The 20,862-nt window shown below is 34.1% G+C and overlaps 1 long non-coding RNA gene and 1 pseudogene across 1 annotated transcript; both read left to right on the top strand.

Annotated features, from left to right (window-relative positions):
- Positions 1-7,641: 7,641 nt before the first annotated feature.
- LOC149258941 (uncharacterized) lies at positions 7,642-9,546 on the top strand. Its single transcript, XR_016246591.1, has 2 exons — positions 7,642-7,837; positions 9,485-9,546. It is a non-coding gene; the product is annotated as an uncharacterized LOC149258941 (long non-coding RNA).
- A 10,267-nt stretch (positions 9,547-19,813) lies between these two features.
- Positions 19,814-20,486, top strand: LOC149258942 (polypyrimidine tract-binding protein homolog 3 pseudogene; annotated as a pseudogene).
- Positions 20,487-20,862: the final 376 nt, after the last annotated feature.

A 20,862-nucleotide genomic window follows, 5' to 3' on the forward strand; every position in this document is an offset into this window, starting at 1 on the left:
TACTATCAGTTTTGAGAGGGATTCTAGTATTTCTCTCCATCTCAGGGATGTCCTCTATGTTCTAGGCCTAAAAAACAACCTTGTTTTAGTGGCTACCCTAGAGGAAAAGGGTTATGATTTCATCTTCAACAGCGGTAAGGCTTACCTCAATCACTTAGCTTCTAGATCAGTGAAGCAGATTGGTGTGAGGACGAAGAATCTCTAAGATTGAAAGTTGAGAAATGTGCAACCTTGAGAATCAAGGTCAGAAGTATGCATAGAAGAGACATAGGAGAACTTTGGCACAGGTGCATGGGGCACTTGCATCATGGGGTGCTAAATATCCTTCATTAAATAGCCATATGACTAGCATAGTGTCTGTATCAACATGATGTGTGCAATGGGTGCTCACTTGGCAAGTATGCCAAGTCATGTTTTTAGGGTCTAGATAATAAAGCCAAATGAATTTTGGAGTCAGTACATTCTGACATATGTGGGCCCTTCTCTTCTCCATTTCTCATGAGACACAGATACTATGTCAATTTCATATAATATTATTCTCAGAAAACATGGATCTTCTTTATGAAGAATAAGGAGGAAGTCATCTCCAAGTTCATGGAGTATAAGGCCTTGGTAGAAAAGCAAACCGGGAAGAAGATCAAAGCATCGAGGAGTGATAATGATAGGGAATATGTCTCCAATGCTTTCAGGGATGGGTGTGCCAAGGAGGAAAATAGGAGAGAGATGAAAACACCCCATAATTCTCAACATAATGGGGTGGCTAAGAGGAAGAACCACAACATAGTTGGAGCGGCCAAGGCCATGTTGCATGACCAGGGGTTTCTTATGTTCTTGTGCGTATAGGCATGCAACACTGCAGTATTTCTATAGAACAAGAATCCACATGGAGTGCTTGGATGAGTTACACTTGAGGATGATTTCATAGGAAAGAATCTTGATGTTTTTCACTTCTGCATCTTTAGCACAAAATTTTACTACCATGTGTCCAAAGAGAGTAAGAAGAAGCTAGAGCCCACAACTAAAAAGGAAATTTTCACGGGTTACAGTGAGACATCTAAAGCATGTAGGATGTATATAACATCACTCAAGAAGACAAATATTAGGCAAGACAAGAAGTTTGAGGAGGACTGAGCTTTGAGGGAGTCCTTAAATTGAGAGTAGGTTGGAGTACATGAGGAGGAGCTACTCGCTCCCAAGCAAGAGCCTTAGCTAGTATCATAGATTGAGTCTCAACATGGTGGAAATAGGGACACATAATAGGATGACTAGGAGTTAGCTCAGAAGGAGGAGGATAAACTAGGATGAGTGGAGGAAACCACTCAATTAGTGACTCCCAACACAGGGAGGAAGAGAGCCAAGTGGGATGGGAGGTTGATTCAAGAGGCCCATAAGCGAGTTGAGACTCTTAGCTCTATGTTTAGGCAAAGTAAGAAGCCACAAAGGTACACCAGTTATATGACACTAATGATTGAGTTGTTAGACACAAAGAATTCTTGTTATGAGGAGGAAACCCCTCAACAAGTTTGGCAGGATGCCATGGTGGAGGAATATTCTTCCATCATGAAGAACAAAGTCTGGGAGATTGTGCCATGAACAGAAGGAAAAATAGTGGTAGGCTCACATGAGGTGTATAAGGTGAAGCATTGAGCAAATGAGAGTGTGGAGAAGTACAACCATGTTTGTGGGCAAGGGTTTCTCGAATGTTGAGTTCATAAACTATGATGAGACGTTCACTCAAATGGCACTCTATTCATCCATCAGGACGATTCTGGCACTTTCCATTCAAATGAGGTGGAAGATCCACTAGATGGATGTGAAGACATAATTCTTCATTGGTGTGGTTGAGGAAGAAATTTATATGGAGCAATCAAAGGGTTTTGAGACTTTCAACAGAGATACTCAAGTCTATTTGTTGAGGAGAGCTCTTTATGGGATCAAGTAGGCACCGAGAGCATGGTACACTCACATTGATAGCTATCTTCAAGGATTAGGCTTCACTAAAGTGAGGTGGATGCCAACCTGTACTACATCACGGTTGGAGGACTTTCACTCATTCTAGTGCTCTAGTGATCATATATTGACTGGAGCAAAGAACTTGATCTAGGATTGCAATGAAGACCTTGCAAGGGAGTTTGAGATGAATGATATAGGGCTTATGTACTATTTCCTTGGGCTAGAGGTATGACAAGGTGATGGGGATATCTTCTTAGGGAAGGGGAACTACACTTCATAGATCCTCAGGAGGTTTCATATGTAGGATTGCAGGCTATGACCACACCTTTAGTCACAAACTAAAGGAAGAAGGTAGATGTTAGTAGAGTAGAGCAAGTATATGCTACATTGTACATACAAGTCATTGGGTCGTTGATGTACTTAGACAACACACGACCTGATATATGTTTTGTAGTGAACCAGTTGAGTCAATTCATGATGGAGCTGACTAGAGTTCACTAGGTTGTTGCGAAGCATGTTTTTAGGTATCTTAGAGGCGCAACAAATTATGGATTATTGTACAAGCATGTTGATGGAGTGAGGTTGGAAGGCTTCACAGATGAAGATTGGATAAAGAACTCCATAGATCAAAAGAGTACTTTAGGTTGCATCTTCAACATTGGGTCAACAACTATTTAATGGTTCAACAAGAAGTAGAGATCAGTTGCACTTAGTTAAGCAGAGTTCGAGTACATGGCTGCCATTTTGGCAGTGTGTGAAGTTATCTGGTTGATGAAGTTTCTTATGGGACTTTTTAGGTAGGGGATGGAGGCTGTAGTGATACATTGTGACAATCAGATTTGCATTAATCTCTCTGTGAATCAAATGTTTCATGATCGCTCCAAGCATATTCAAATCAATTATCATCATCTCAATGACTGCGTACAAAAAGGGAGAGTGAAGATACCATACATTCCAATAGAGGAGCAGAAAAAAAAATATCTTGACTAAGGCATTGGCAAGAGGAAGTTTCATCTATTTCAGAGATAAGTTGGGATTTGTACATAATCCCTTCCTCGTTAAGGGGGAGTGTTGAAAATATAGCGAGTGAAGGTCTTATGGCTTGTGCCTTAACTAGTGAAGACCTCGTTTTGTCTTTCTCTAGCATGAGTGAAATCTCATGAGATAGACTTAATTTACGATGAGTTTATTTCCAGTTTATTGGAATGGTCATTAGGATAGCATGCATAGTGTTGGAGCTTTAGTTATGTGGAGTCTTCTTTAGTTTGACTACAGAACGAAGTGGCAGTTAAAAGATCAGTCAGAACAAGTTAGTCTTCAATATTGATTGAAGGGAGAACAAGTTAAGAATCCAAGTGTTGATTGGATTGAGAATCAGTTGAACTCTTAGTTAACTCACAATAAAAAATCGAGCTTATAAATTGAGCTAGGCCTACTTGCATGTTCAAATTGGGTCTATAAAGAGAAGGACAAAGGCAAAATATTATCACAAATTTGTGAGATCATTCTTTGGTTGTTTGCGCATAGAATTGAGAGCTTCTGCACTAGGATTTAGGAGGCCACAAGTGCGCAAGAAAACAAGAAGATTTGTGCTAGGAAATAGGAGCTCCTTGTGCATTAGGAAATAGGAGAAAGTGTGCAAGGAACTAGGAGCAAGGATCAGGGATTTCAAGGGAAAGTTAAGGATATTTAGTAGGAGAAAAAGTGTGTTCTCAGAGACAGATTGCTAGCTACAAGAAGTAGCATGAATTGTAATAAATCCAATTTCTCACGATTAATCAATAAAATACCACAAAAAAGAAAACAAGTTTTACCTTTTGGGTTTCCTGGATAAAAAAACCTGTATATTTGTGTGCATGTGTTTTTTACTCTTGATTGTTTTCGCTGCATATAAATTGTTAAGAAACTTTGTATCTTGGTGAAAGTAAATTTGGTTTCAGTTTTCAAAAATTCATCTAAGTAGTTGCAGAGTTTCAAGAGAAAATTAACATTTAGGAATCTATCCCCTCATGTATTAGGATATAATTAACAGTTGGATAGTAAGATATAATCTCGTCCAGATACAAAGTCATTTTAGAGAACCATGTAACTCAGTTAAACTTTAGATTTCTGCTAAGGCTTGTAGAGAAGGAAAATCTTAAGGATATTTACCAAAATTTCCTAAAGACCAAGAATTTTGCCAAAATACTAGATCTTTGGAACAATGTCCAAATCCTAAGGATCAATCTTCAGATGTGCTATGCCATTTCCATAAGAACTACAAGGCACCAATAGAACTCAACTTACAGTGGATTCTAAGCAAAAGAAAGATGTGGCTCCAAAGGAAAAATTTCATAAGAAAGCTTCAAACTGAGCATTAATTAGATAATAACAAGATCTGTCAACAATACATAAGTATGCATAAACTATAAATCATTGCATTTCCCCTTAATCAAGTAACTATTATCACAAGCTGAATTATCATTTAACATCTAGTACATAGGTTACCTTCTCATCATGTGAGATAATTTGAATTATGGAAATCCATTAAATTCATAAGATATCAGATGGTTAGAAAAACACCTATAATAATAAGTTCACGGGGAGACCTCATACAACCAAACATAATCATATAACAACCATCCAGATCATGAAAATAAGAAGCACCACATAGTACCAAATCTTCGAAATATATACAAAGACATTATAAAATTCATTCACCATGAACATGCAATGAATTCAACAATCCTCCATGAGTAATGTTGAACCATACATTATCCAATAATATATTAGACAATTTCATTACCCATAGTTCATTCATTCATAAGTCCTTATACTTATTTGAATACCTTGAAATGGTTATCAAGTGAAGGAGGGAATTCAATTCCCCAACCAACCATAGGCTACCTACACCATAATATTTCTTGTAGTTGACCACCCTCGAGCTAGATTCGAAGTCTAAGGGGATGCTTGCTCAAGGAATTCACCCAAGACTCAGCTGGGGTATTGCTCATTTCTAGGAGTCTTAATCTACTATCAAGGTTGTTTACCAGTTATGTTTTCAAGGCAAGTACTGTAGGAGCTCGTAGCCCACTATCTAGGTTCTTTATCAGCCTTCTCGGTAAGCACCATAGTGGTTCCACTAGCCTACCTAGTGGTTTACTTGCCTTACAACATGCACCCGATTAGTTTATCTACCCATTCAACAAAAGCTAAGTGGTTTATCAACTAACCAACAAGCATTTAATAGTTTATTAGCTTACTTGGAAAACACTCATAGTTTAATCCTTTATTGATCCTCCCATTGGCTATTTAGGCTTGGGAACCATAGTCCAGTGGCCTCAGCACATCAATACAGGGGTACACACCCCAAATTTTAGAGTATAGATCTCAACTACGAATCCATCATTGTTCTTGTGCTCTTGCTTAACGTTCCCAAAATTCTTTTCTTTGTTGTCCTCTCTCTCTCCGGTCGCTCTCTTTCTTTCCTTCTTTTTCCTTGATTTGGCTTGTGTCCCCTCATATCCTAAGAGACTTTCGATTTCGCCTTCTCTCACGTCGTGGTCCAAAATGTTTGAGCTTTCTTCATCCAATCACATCTTGACACGTGTGAGGTGGTGACTTGGTCTATTATGCCACTAGACACCAATATTCCACTTCTCTGCTCTCCCTCATTATAAATAATTATAAATCATTTATATAAATTTAATCAAAATTCTCAATCCTCAATCCTCAATGCTACAACATTGATATTAGCACTAAATATGTCTATAATCTCAAGAAAGATAAACTCTGAACTAGGGATCTTAGCACTCAAACTCATTGAGACCTAATAGTTATTGCTCTTGATAATGGGTATGTGATCACTTTTAACTAGGTTTTATAGTCATTGTTTTGTTTTATTATTATTATTATTATTTTTTAAATTTAAATTTAAGATAATAAATTTAAAAATAATAATAATAAAAATAATTTAATGGATATAAATGTTAAGGAATTATATATCTATGTAAATTGATTTATTTTTTTTAATATTTATAATTATACTAAATAAAAATGATTTATAATTATATTACATATAAATTTTTTAATTTTTATTATTGATTGCTAACCTTAAATAAATGGACGTATTACTATTATCCAAAAAAAATCATTGAAAATAACTTGTTAAAATCCTCTCTTAAAGAGGGTGTTTAGAAGTGGGTGTTCCCCGCCTTGATATGATGCTAACTCACACTAAAAAGAGTTGTGGCTCTTACTATATTTGGAGCATTGCATGCGCTTTATATATATATATATATATATATATATATATATAAACTCAAAAAAAATATTTAAAATAATTTGTTAATAATTCTGCCCTAAGGAGGGTGTCTAGGAGTGGGCGTTCCCCTCACCTTGATATGGTACCAACTCACATGAAAGGGGTTTCGACTCTCTCTATACTTGACGATTGCATTTGCTTCCGTCATTTCATTGATCATTGCACGAAGTCGACATAAAGTTAAACATCATATGAATATTGCAAGCGACATAGGGAAGTATAGGAGGACTCAACATGAGAATTCTATCAAATTGACATTATAGACCACACATTAACCATTCTAGCTAGGAGAGCAAACAACATATCCTTCTCTTCGGATGATGTTAGTGACTAGCAAGTACAAATGCTTGAAGATTCTATCCAATAATTGTTATGAATAGATGGTTTCTTGTTTGTAATACTAATAGTCTTTTCTGTCTTCTCATGTTGATGCATATTAAGCTTTGGTACAACCAACCTATTTTTATAAATTTCTACAAAATATTCTAATTAAATGAAATTTTAACAACCTCAAAACTTTAAACTTATATTAGTAATCTAATTTCTTTTTAAATAAACCAATAAAAAATTAATTTATATAATCCTCATTTAACATAATACAAAATAATTAACTTAATTTAAAAAAAAAAAAAATTGATAAAAAAAATCATCCCACTTAAAGAAACTAGCCAAACAAAAACAAAGCAAGCCTCCCAATAGATGTAAGTCTCAATAAGAGATAATAAATCAATCCCCTAGCCATAAACTTGACCCGATAAGTTGTGCTCACATTCACTAAACTAATGATAATAAATCAATCCCCTAGTCTTAAACTTGACCGGATAAGTTGGCCGTAGTCTAACTAGCCAGAGGAATTGCCCGAAAAGTTATGGAAATTCCAGTTATATTTAGAGAAAATCCGGCAAGGATTTTTGTAAATTCAAGTTATAGTTGTTAAAATTCAAAATTTTATGTGTCATAGACGTTTTTGATGGTGATGAATCCATTTCCATCATCAAAAACACGATTCAAACATTGCCTCTATAAGATTTTTTGAAATTTTTTTGCCAAGATTCCGGCCATTTTAGGCGGTCCAGACAATTCCTCTGCCTCAATAGATGACTCCGATCAATTATGCTCACACTCAGTAAAGTAATGTTGAATTAAAATAATAAATCAAAGTCCTGCGAGAGTTTATAACGAATAAATGTAAGTCTCAATATGGGAAATAATTTTATTTAAAATAAAAAAGATAATAAATCAAACCGCTAGACTTAAACTTGACCGGATAACTTGTGATCGACTAATGTCGAATTAAAATAATAAATCAAGTGCTGCCAAAATTTATAAATGAGTATATAGCTAATCCTGGAATCCATCGTTACATGCCTCCAAACTACTTGCCGTCATGGAAAGTTGTGTACAGGATCATAATACCAAGTTCGGTTTGTTTTGAATCCGATTGCAACTTATTTTCTATGGAATCGGCAAGATCCTTCCCAATTTCACTGTTTTTTGGGGACGTCGGAATCTCTTAGAAACCACCGAGTGAAAAAACTTACAGTGGACCGAAGACTAATTTATATCTTCAAATTTACAGAGGTATGTTAAAATCTGAACCTCACATAAATGTTGTAGGGCCGTCCTTTAATAAATGGCCACATGAAATGATAAATCATGATACAGTCTAGGCTCCGATAGCCAATTAAGGCCCATCATATGACCTGTATTATTGACCTGTTTCTTCCTCCAATCGCCCTAATGTTGTCCTCCCTGTGGAATGTTAATCCGAATCTTTGTAGTTTATCAGATTTTCATCATTATACAATGGTTATTTTGTTCTCAGTCGGCAGCTGTAGATCCTTTTTTTAGGTCTGTTTGTGAAAAATATTAGCATGGAAGATGCTGAACTCATGTCTAAAGCAGATTTTGGGATATTTCCAAAATCTAAAATTGGAAATATCCCAAAATCTAAAATCCAATGGGCATTTGGAAATATCCCAAAATCTAAAATCCAATGGGCATTTGGAAATATCCCAAAATCTAAAATCGAATGGGCATGAGCAATTGACCTCTATCTTATCTTCATATCTTGGAATCTGCAATGTAGATAAAGATGCCCTCATATCTCGGAATCTGCCGTGGCAGAAGTGGCTTACTTCCATTGGCCGAGGAAAGTGGAGTGTATTCTGGTGGACTATGGCATTACAATTAAGAGAGCGTTTAGAACGGTTCTGCATTCCGAGAAGAATAAAAAGTAAGGTGGACTCATGCACTGAGTCGGGATGCTTTCTCAGTCATGCTTGCAGGCTTCATACAGGCTTGCACTGGAGTGATGTGGATTGGTCACTGGAACTGATGCTCCGAAGAGGGCATTTGATTGAGGGAAGATCAAAAAGGCCCTCCTCAACTCTTGCACCTATATATTGCAATTCCACTATCTATGGTGAGGAAGTCATCATTGCTATTAGAATCTAGGATTTTCCCTCTAGTAGAGATTGAGGTTAAAGCTTCCTCTGTCATCTTCATTGATATTAGGGTTCTGGTTATGACCATCTCTGTATCTGTGAAGATCCGAGAAAAGGTTATGGTCATATCTCTATGTGTTGGAGATTCAGAATATGACAGAAACAAAAACAAGAAGGCTAAAATTTCAGAAACTCAATGTTCATGATCGACAAAGATTGAAACCTATCATTTGGAAAAATATGGATCTGTTCCCAAGGGATATATTACCATTTAACTTTTCATTCGTCGAGTTCTTTTATAAAAAATTTATATTATGGCTCTCATCGTAAGAGGTTCTTGGAATCGATTCAACAGATTCATTGTTCTCTAAAATTTGATCAGCCTGTATATTTTTCTCCAACTAGTGAACAGTGACTTATATACATCCCTAGGACCATCGTGTGATTTTAAATTTCACAATTTCAATCATTTGGTCTTGGCATGCAAGCTGTACTGATGCAAAAAGCCTTCAGATTTCATATCCAGTCAAATTTCAATTCCCTTAACCACCATTATCATGGAGCTCACCTATTAGTGCCATCAACAAAAATGTATTTGCCTTTTACTGCTACAAATAACAAGCATAAAAGTCTATTCAGATGTCCACATTGATCTGCTAGCATGCCTACATTTCATTCAAGATTACTTGAAAAATAGATTCTATGGATAAACAGTGCAAATCCTCTTGAGAGTTCTCTTACTGTATTTAGAAGTAGCTCACCCTTTTAATCTTTTTGTCAGGCCAGGGCAATATTTCTTGTTACAGATGACAAAAGGAGCTTGAGCCTCGATCCAGTGGCAAATTTAGCATAACAGATATCAGAGGGAAATCCTGATAGATCCAAAGTAATGTCAATACAAAGACATTCACAAGTAATGACCAAATAAACAAAGTGTTTGTATGATCTGCCTTTGAATAAATCCTTGCAAATTTTGACCTTGTGAAATATAACGATGTTGATAGTCATTCAAAAATCAAGATCCTCCTATAGCTCAAACTTATGATAGAGAAAAAGATCTGAAAGGTGTTGGGATATATGCAGCGTAATTTAGTCTCAGCATCCCTCCGGTTATGGTTAATGCATTTTCCTACTCTGATAAAATGCCTGTGATAATCAAGTGCAATTTGTTGTTTAGGGCTACTTTTGTATCTCTGCATGTGTGTCATTGCACTCTAAATCTTAGATATTGTATTTATAGGTAAGTTGGGATCGAAGTCTGGGGATCTGGTCTAATGATTAGGTGGAGAGGTTTGGTCTTCACAGGTCTTGTGGTCTGATTCTGAACCAGACTATGTATTCCTGAGAGTTGCTCTAGACATAATTTTTTCAGTTGAAAAAAAAAAAGCAATTTGGGATTGTCTTCTTATAGTCAATATTTAAAGTTTTTCCCTCTCTAGTTTGAATGCAATGAACTGTGATTAGAGTCTGACAATCTACACAGATACATGTTGGGTATTTTGTATGTCTGACAATATTTACAGAACCATTTTCTTATATTATCTGTTAATAGTATTTTTTTTTGTTGATGTCCTTTTCCAAAAAAAAAAGAAAGACACTCTGTTTATGTACATGTTTTCTAAAACAAAATCTGAAACATATAAAATTCCATAACGACAATCTCCAAACCCTAAGCAAAATAGTGACCATCTATTCCGGAACACATTTCAATTGTGTGCTGACGCATATCAGTCTAAATTTCATGCTACTCCTACACATATAAAGTACGCAATCGGTTTAATCAATCCTTCAAATCTTAGAAGACGGAACCCATTTAAGCTTTTCCTGCTCCAGTACACTGGAGCACAACTTTATATATTAGTCAAAAACATGAGGAAACTGCTGAGAAGAACCTGAAGGAATTCCCACCATATGTCTTCCAATAAACTAAAGTTTAAATATCACATGAGAAAAGAGAAGGATGATATTCAGACCAGGGGCACGCCATCCTCGCAGAATTCAGACCATGGTTCCAGGGGAATGAAAAACAATGCTATATCAGATCATTTTCCATGCTGTCCCTTTGCAGTTGAAGCCCCAAGATGTCCATTTAATTTCTAATTACATACTTGTGTTGCTGGAAGGTTCGCAACATGGTCTGATTTTTCCAAGTTTATTATATATAAATTAACATTCATGAGGTGTATATTACTTGGTTTGAGTGAGGGTTCAGTTTCTGTTTCTGTTGATTCTTAATTTTAAATTTCATGGAGAGAGGTTCAGAGTTAGAGTCAATAGTGGTTGATAAAAAATGTATTAAAAAATATCTAAGCTTAAGTGAGCCTCACACAATTCTGATAGCACCATCCTACAGTTAAGCAATTTGTTCTTGTTCTTTCATCTAATATTAGAATGGTCTCCGGCCTAAACTCATCCTAGATCTGGAAAAAAAATACAACCAAGACATAACATAATAGGTAAATCATAAAGTATATCTGTAAATAAAAAAAATACAACCAATACATAACATAATAGGTAAATCGTAAAGTATATCTGGTTTGATATTAAATTCTGTCTAGGAAATGATATGCAGTGGAAACATAGGGACTGGAACTTGCTAATATGATCCTAATGGTTACTGTCATAGTTGATCAATGGCTTTGCATACTTTTGGAACACCATTTTCATCAAGACTTATATATATCTCTAATTAATTTTCCTTTGTGTATGGGTATTACTATTCTTTACCTTTCCTTGTTCCAATACTATGGTCCAGAGGATGTGTGATTTCAAATATCTTTCCTTGTTCCAATACTATGGTCCAGAGGATGTGTGATTTCAAATATCACATGCTGAAATATGATAGCTGTATTTCAAATATGACAGGTACAATTAAGAAAAGAACAAGAAAGCATCAAGGACACAGAAAATAACACATTCTTCAATGCGGCAGGAAGGAAAGTGAGATGAAAATAAACCAAAGTACCATAAAGATTTGAGTTCCACCCTAAATAACCATTCATTTCTCTGATTTCATCATCAGATTTTGGATAAGATCTGTTTGAATTTCAATGGTCTCAATCTCTCTTCAATCTCTTATCAAACCTTACACATTATTCACTCATAAAATTCTTTCGAAATCAAGTGTCAAATAAAATTCTTCAGATTAAGTATTATACCAATTTCTTCTTCTTATGTTTTTATTTGCACTCTTTAAAAGCCTTTCAGAATTAATAAGTTTTTAACTCTCTTTAATCCCTAATCAAACTTTGTGCATCACTCATCGGATTCTCTTAAAAAAGTATTAGTTTGAGTTTATCTGGCATTTTTATTTATATTCTTTATCCGCTTTATGGTGCTTAATGTGTTGGATACATTTTTGCACTATTCCAATGTTACAATATTAAATCCTTGATATTATAAACCTAAGGGATTAATACTAAAAACCCAAGGGAATAATATTATACCCAATGGATTAATATTATAATCCCAAGGGAGATAAACCCCAAGATAAATATTATAAACTCTAAAATAAATATTAAACCCTAAGATTAATATTATGAACATTACGATTATTATAATAAACCCTAAGAATTAATAAATCCAAGGGATTAATAAAAGCCAAAGGATTATTAACCCAAGGGAATAACATTAAACCCTATGATGAATATTAAACCCTAGGAATATAAACCCTAGGGATTAATATTAAAAACCCAAGCGATTATAAACCCAAAGGAATAACATTAAACCCTAGGAATATAAAATCTAAAATTAATAAACTCAAGGGATTAATATTATAAACCCTAGGCTTAATATTAAACCCCAAGAATATAAACCATATGATTAATTTTACAAACCCAAGAAATTTATATTATAAACCCAATGGATAACAAGCCCAAGGGATCTATATTAAACCTTTGGATTAATATTATAAACCCTATCAATAATATTATACCCTAGGAATATGAACCCTTAGATTAATAAACCCAAGGGATTGTTATTATAAACCCAAGGCACAAATAAACACAAGGGACTAACACTAAAATCCCCAAAACCCAAAGGATTAATATTGTAAACCCAAGGTATATAAATCCTGAAAAAGCCATGGTTGATCATGATTGATTTTTATATTGAGAGAATATTTTTCACAATACGATGGTGTACTGTGGTTAACCATGGCCAATTTTCATATTGAGACAATCATTGTCACAATACGACGTTGGACCATGGTTGACCATAGTTGTCACAATGCAACATTAGACCATGAGACAATCTTTGTCACAATGTGACCATGGTTGATTTTCATATCGAGACAATCTTTGTCGCAATGCAATGTTGGACCATGGTTGATGATGATGAACCATGGTTTTGATTTTCATATTGAGACAATATTTGTCACAATGTGACATTGGACCATGGTTGATTTTCATATTGAGACAATCTTTGTCATAATGTGACATTTGACCATGGTTGATTTTCAGATTGAGACAATCTTTGTCACAATGTGATGTTGGACCATGGTTAACGCTGGTTATGCTAGAGATTGATATTATAAATCCAATAAAATAATATTAAATCAAAGGGTTTAATAGTATAAACCCAAGGTATATAAACCCTAAAATAAGCACGAGTGGCCATCATTTACCAGGGATTGATATTATAAATCCAACAAAATAATATTAAACCAAAGGGTTTAATATTATAATCCGAAGGTATATAAACCCTAAAATAAGCACGGGTGGCCATCATTTACCATGGTTGATTTGACACAATCTTTGCGAAAATGTGACATTGGACCATGGTTAACCATGATTGGTTTTCATATTGAGACAATTTTTGACATAATGCGACATTGAACCATGGTTGATTTTAATATTCAGACAATCTTTGTCACAATGCGACGTTGGATCATGGTTAATTTTTATATTGAGACAATCTTTGCCACAATGCAACGTTGGACCATGGTTAGTTTTAATATTGAGACAGTCTTTGTCACAATGCGACGTTGGACCATGGTTGTCATTATGTGACGTTGGACCAAGAGACAATCTTCGTCACAATGTGATCATGATTTTTGGGCATGGTTGATCGTGATTGTTTTTCATATTGAGACAATATTTGGCACAATGTAATGTTGGAGCATGGTTGACCATGGTTGAGCATGATTGGCCATTGTTGATTTTCATATTGAGACAATCTTTGTCACAATGTGACATTGGACCATAGTTGACCACAATTGACCATGGTTAATTTTCATATTGACCATGATTGACCACGGTTCTCCAAGGCACTATAAACCCAAGGGATATTAAACCCCAAGATAAATATTATGAACTTTAAAATATTAATATTATAAAGCTAAGGAATTAATAAACCTAAGGGATTAATATTAAAAACCTATAGGATTATTAACCCAATGGAATAACATTAAACCCTAAGATGAATATTAAACCCAAGGAGTATAAACCCTAAAATTAATAAACCCAAGGGATTAATATTAAAAACCCAAGGGAATAACATTAAGCCCTAGGAATATAAACCCTAAAATTAATAAACCTAAGGGATTAATATTGTAAACCCTAGGCTTAATATTAAACCCCGTGAATATAAACCCTGTGATTAATATTATAAACCTAAGGAATTTATATTCTAAACTCAATGGATTACAAGCCCAAGGGGTCTATATTAAACCCTAGCATTAATATTATAAACTTTATCAATAATATTATACCCTGAGGATATGAACCCTTAGATTAATAAACCCAAGGAATTAATATTATAAACCCAAGGCACAGATAAACGCAAGGTGTTAATACTAAAATTCTAAAAACCCAAAGGATTAATATTGTAAACCCAAAGTATATAAACGCTAAGATAAATATTATAAGCCCTAAAAAGACCATGGTTGACCATGGGTGATTTTCATATTGAGACAATCTTTGTTACAATGCGATGTTGGACCATGGTTAACCATCACTGAGTTTCATATTGAGAGAATCTTTTTCATAATGTGACATTGTACCATGGTTGACCATGGCCAATTTTGATATTGAGAAAATCTTTGTCACAATATGACGTTGGACCATGGTTGTCATAATGTGACGTTGGACCAAGTGACAATCTTTGTCACAATGTGACCATGATTATTGAGCATGGATGACCATGATAGACCATGGTTGTTTTTCATATTGAGATAATCTTTGTCACAATGTGATGTTGGAGCACGATTGACCATGTCCTGGCATGATTGACTATGGTTGACCATGGTTGGTTTTCATATTGAGACAATCTTTGTCACACTGTGAATTGGACCATAGTTGACCATGGTTAATTTTCATATTGACCATGATTGACCATGGTTGAAGATGGTTGAACATGACTGATTTTGATATTGAGGCAATCTTTGTTACAAAGTGACGTTGCACCATGGTTGACCATGATTATAAGCCTAAGGGATTTATAATAAACATTAGGATTATATTATAAACCCTGTGAATAATATTATACCTTAGAAATATAAAACTTTAGATTAATAAATCTAAAGGATTGATATTATAAACCCAAGAGGCTAATAAACATAAGGGATTAATACTGAAAACCCAAAAGATTATAAACCAAAGGGAATACTATTAAACCAGAGGATTTAGTGTTATAAACTCAAAGTATATAAATCCTAAGATAAATATTTTAAACCCTAGAATAAACATGGTTGATAATGGTTTATTTTCATATTGACACAATATTTTAAAAAGATATTTTAATTTTTTCAAATAATTATTAAATTTACTTATTTTAATTATATTTATTTAATATAATAAAAATTATTTAATAACTTTTCACAAAGAATGTCTTAAAACCACATTCATATCATCTATGAAGTTATCAATAATTCTTTAAAAATTACATACATTATATTTATCTTAATTTATACATTATAATATTTTATTTATTTATCTAAATTAAAATTTATTTAATTTTAGAAAAAAAAAGATAAATAAATTATTATTTAATAATATAAAATAAAAATTAAATTGAAAAACTATTTTTAAAAATTACAAATTTTTATATATATTTTTTTAATTTAATATATTTTAAAATATTATATAAACTAATTTATATATTTACAAATATTAAGACTCGCAACACTTTACGATCATTATCACATTTCTCTTTTTCAAATTTTCACAATAAATGATAACCATAACCATAATTTTAACATGAAACATATGAATGATATGCATTAGATTAGGATTGTTGTTATTAAAATTGATACCAATTGGATGATTTTTTTGATATTTATAGATTTAAAAAGATTTATATATATATATATATATAACACGTAATTACATATTTATTTGGTATTCTAATTAGTGTTTATGTGACCTACTAACCTAAGTTTTGAGTAAAAAATTAAATTATATCAAAAAGTACGATGCACAAACCTCATGTTCTTTTTGTTTCCCACTAATGCCATATATGAGCATCCTCCTCTTCGTACTAATGGCTACATTTCCTTTGATTATATAAAAACATAAGATCATAGTTGTATATTCAATTAATGTTTTTTTGGAGGTTAAAAGTTCCTTAAAAAAAATACCGATCCCAAAATTCATTTACTAGATTTTCCATTGGTAAAGTCGTATTTAAAAAATAGGCTACCATAATTTGTTGTTTATATTTTTTCATTTATAATTATATAAATTATTAATTTTTTATATTACTAGTAATTGTCTCAAAAGGTGTAAAAGAGGTCGATAGATTTGTTAATTTGGAAAAATTGTATTAAAAAAACACATTTTGGAAAGTATCAAAGTCAATCTTTGAAGATGAAAAGGCATACATTAGATCATACATTACTAACTATTATTCACACTCTAATTGAAAATTATAAAATTATATTTATGTATATACATTTTAATTTGAAATAAAGCTATTGTTTGATGGTGTCACAAATTATTTTATTTTATGTAAAATAGTGTACCCTTTTCATGGACAATTTTTTTCTTTTCACCTTCTAACTTTCATATAAAATCATTTTTAAAATAAATATAAAATATATTATACTAAATATAAAATATATATTATAATAAATATAAAATATTTTTTTTTTAAATCATTTAAATATTATTCTTCTAAAAAAATTTACCGAACCTTTACCAATTTTATTATTATTATAATAACTCGCTAATTAACATAATTTATGGTTATTATTTAAGTTGTATATCAATAATATTTTTAAATAAGTCTTGGTTATTGTGTAAATGAATCCATATGAATAAAATTTGGACTATAAAGTAATTATCTTTTTCTAATTAAATTTGATTAACACACGCAACTCTCCTCCATCCCATATTACTTCATGCTTGTTGTGATAGATTGATTAATTGAAATTAGTTATCATAATTTTAAGAGAGCATGTATGACATGTTAATCATTTGGAGCAATAACATAAAGTATTTATTTGGCCAAATAAATACTTTATTGCTTACAATTAAAAAATTTAAATGCATAAAGTTAACTACCTTAATGTGCTGAAAAAGTAAAAAAAAATATGTAAATCATGATAATTATAAAAAAGTAGAAGTTTCTTCTTAAAAAATTATATATGTGTGTGTGTGTGTGCAACTTTATGTTAAACACACATGGGCAACAAGAAAATCTGAAGGATAAAACATGAGAGTATAATTTTATTAACAACTGATATACATTTATAGTACATATTGTGACCGTTGGGTTCCACATCCCAAGGTCTCTTGGACTCCTTTTTGTCTATTCGGCTTCCACACTAACCCATTGAGGATTAGGTGTCCAACATTCCCCCCCTTAATCTGAAGGGTTATGTATGAGTCCAAGAAGAGAGATGTAATACAAAATGTGCAAAAATGCATGGCAGCACTAGGCTGAATGTGCTCTCTGAAATGTTGGTATAAAGGGCGGTGTTTTAAGGATGACCACCAACACTGGAATGCTTAGTGCAGTTCCCGGAACTCTTCCAAAACTGGCAAGAAGTTGAAGTCTTTTCCTAGAGGAAGTGCTCCTATTGTTTTGAAGAGAGAAAGCTTCAACCATGAAAGGGAGATCTCACCCCGCATAAAAGGGAGAATTTCAACCTAAAAAGGGAAGTCTCAACCTATGATGGTTTAAGGATGACCAACAACTTTGGAATGCTTAATGGAATTCCTGGAACTCTTCCAAAACTAGCAAGAAGATGAAGTCATCTACTAGAGGAAGTGTTCTCAATTTTGTTCCTGGAAATCTTTAGAAACTGGCAAGAAGCTGAAGTCTTCTACTAGAGGAAGTGTCCCAGATTACCAACTGAAGGCATGCTCAGGGGCATATTTGTTTCTGGCTACAACTCTGAATCTAGTATGGAAAGTTGTGGCTCAGGCTCGCTTGATGTGGCTTTGAAGCTTGTAGATGACCATCATTTCCCCCGTGTCAGATACAAGGTGAGATGATGGAGAAAACTCAACTACAAGACTGTTCAATACTCTGGAACAAGTTTTGACATGTGTTTGGAATATCTTCTTGGCTGTTGATGCCCATTGCCAAGAAGCGATCCATCCAAGATGAATCTTTGTTCTTGCAGGACGTTTGTTTCTGAAGCATTTGTTTGAAGAATGACTGGTTTTATGACAGTGCTTACATGGATGAAGATCAAAACAGTGATCTTTCAGATGGCCAACTCAGTCACAGTGTTGGCATTTCACAATCTGTTGTTGTCGTTGTTGTTGTGGAAGAGGGGCATAATCTGGAACAGTTGGAGGTGAAATGTCATGAAGAACAGGTGAAGATGAATCATCCTCAAGAAATCCAGCAGTTTGAAATTGAATTGGATTTCAGTAGTCTGGAATATGAAAGGACAATTCCTTGTCATATCCAAGACCAGTTTTGTGCTTGTTGTGGACAAGCTGTTCCCAAGTTTTGATGATGGGCTTGGGAACTGCTACTTTATTGGGTACTAAATCTGAACCAACTGTAACATTATTGACTTGCTTCTGATGGGTTGCAGTCTCAATGTTCTGAACAGAAACATGTTCAGAATGACTTCTCTGTTTTAATTCTTCTTGCTGTAGCTAAGTTTCAAGCTGCAAAAAATCAATTTTCTCTTGTGCATTTTGTAGACAGACCTGAATGTCTGTGAGAGAAACTTTGCTGACTTTTAATGTATCATGAGTGGCAGACAATATCAGAGTTTTGAGGAACTCTAATACTTCATTGATTCTGGCAATTTTCTCCAATGTTAAACTTACACTTTAAACCAACTATGAACCAATGTCACTACAAGGTATTTTCAAAATTTGTTCTCCGAGAAAACTACAACAATCAAATGAGATTATTCCTTGAGGAATGAACCAAAAGCAAGATTATTCTCCGCACAATGATGGTTGGTTGCATTCATATACAAGGAAAGTATATTGTGCATTCCCAAACAATGAGACTCAAACGCTACAACAAATAAAATACTTGTTTCTCCATGATGAATACTTAGAAATATATATCAGCAAGGATGCAAGCTTTACACAATCATCTATTCAAGAAATATAGTGCGCAAATTGAAAAGGAACCTGACCCAACCACTTGTATAACAAATTCAACTTCTAGAGAGTCTACTACAGCCCTAGGATTGCTTGTTATGCCAAGGGAATGATTGTCCACTGTTAAATCTGCACTAGAACTTGATAAATTTCGTCCCACTGATAATAGCAATCAACAGACGTTAGTTTGGAAAGCGTTCATGATATTGCTCTCAGAGGGCTTGATGAACTCTCCACAATTGAGAGATCCTTTGCTACATTTAAGAAGACTTTGTTCAATTCAGAAAGCCTACAGATAGACCTGGAGCTTCAGAATAGAGAATACAATGCAAAGCTAGATAAATATTTTGCCACAGTCTTGCATTTACTGTCTGTATATCTGCTTCTTTGTGACCTTGCTCACAAGGCGCTGGAGTACATGATTTGGTGATCCAGTCTAATCACTTGCTCTCAGATTCAATCAACTTCCCTTCCAAATCCACTGTCTCCTTTCCCGTAAATGAAACAGAAAAAATCAAATCCCAAAACTGACTTGCCAGACTGTACGAAATTAAAATTTAAATGTCAGGCGTGCGTTTACAAATTCAAATTGAAACACTCTGCAGGGGCACAACATCTACGATGGATATTGCTAGCTAGACATTCAGTTCTCTAACCTTACAGAGTTACAAGTGAACGATAATAATGAAAGAACCAGAGACTTCACAAACCCGTCATTGCCTTTTGAGTAGAAACATCGATTACCAGCTCAGTCTTTTGGAGAGGATGGAGGCATGTATGGCATCCAACCAGTGTCATTGCATCATATGGTCGGTGCTCATTCAATGGGACTAAACTCAATACAGATGCATGTTGCCAATGCATCTGCAATTATGGAAGCCTTTGGAGGTGTCCTACCACGAGGAGTAATGGGTAATAATGATAGATGCATTGTTCTGGTTGCCAACTTAAACCCCGAGAAAATAGATGAAGATAAGCTTTTCAATTTGTTCTCCATCTATGGAAATACATTACGCATTAAGTTACTCTGGAACAAGCCTGATCATGCCCTGATCCAGATGGCAGATGGTTTACAAACAGAATTGGCTGTCAACTCTTTTTTTTTTGAAGGGAGCTTTGCTATTCGGAAAACGATTGGAAGTTAACTTTTCAAAACATCCACAGATACACCCATCTTCAGACTCTATTGACTACTCAGACTCTAAATTGAACCGTTTTAACCATAATATGGCAAAGAATTACCGGTATTGTGTTCTCCAAACCTAGTCGCTCTTGTCTTGCTCTCTTATTCCTAAATCTTCGTCGAATTCTAGTGGACACTGTTGCTTATGTTCACCTACAACCCATGTGGGATATTTTCGTTGTAGAATTCATCGACGGAGCTGCAATAGTTAGGTGTGGACATGGAATAATGCCAAAACTATTGATAACAAAGTTTCCCAAGAATTTTTCCACGCTTTCCTATGTTCACTTGATTCGAAACCCCTTTGAATCCTTTTACTCTCAATACCTCTTCCAAAAGCATAAGAGAACTTTGTTGGGCAGGTAGTTTAATAACTGAAACAAATGCGGGATATTCAAGATTGCTTCAGTGGCTTGACGACATTCAACACACAGTGATTCAAACGAGAGTGATTCAGTA

This window comes from Pinus tabuliformis, chromosome 6, assembly GCF_031772625.1.
Source record: "Pinus tabuliformis cultivar Carrire ecotype Pingquan chromosome 6, CPIR1, whole genome shotgun sequence".
NCBI classification, from domain to species: domain Eukaryota; kingdom Viridiplantae; phylum Streptophyta; class Pinopsida; order Pinales; family Pinaceae; genus Pinus; species Pinus tabuliformis.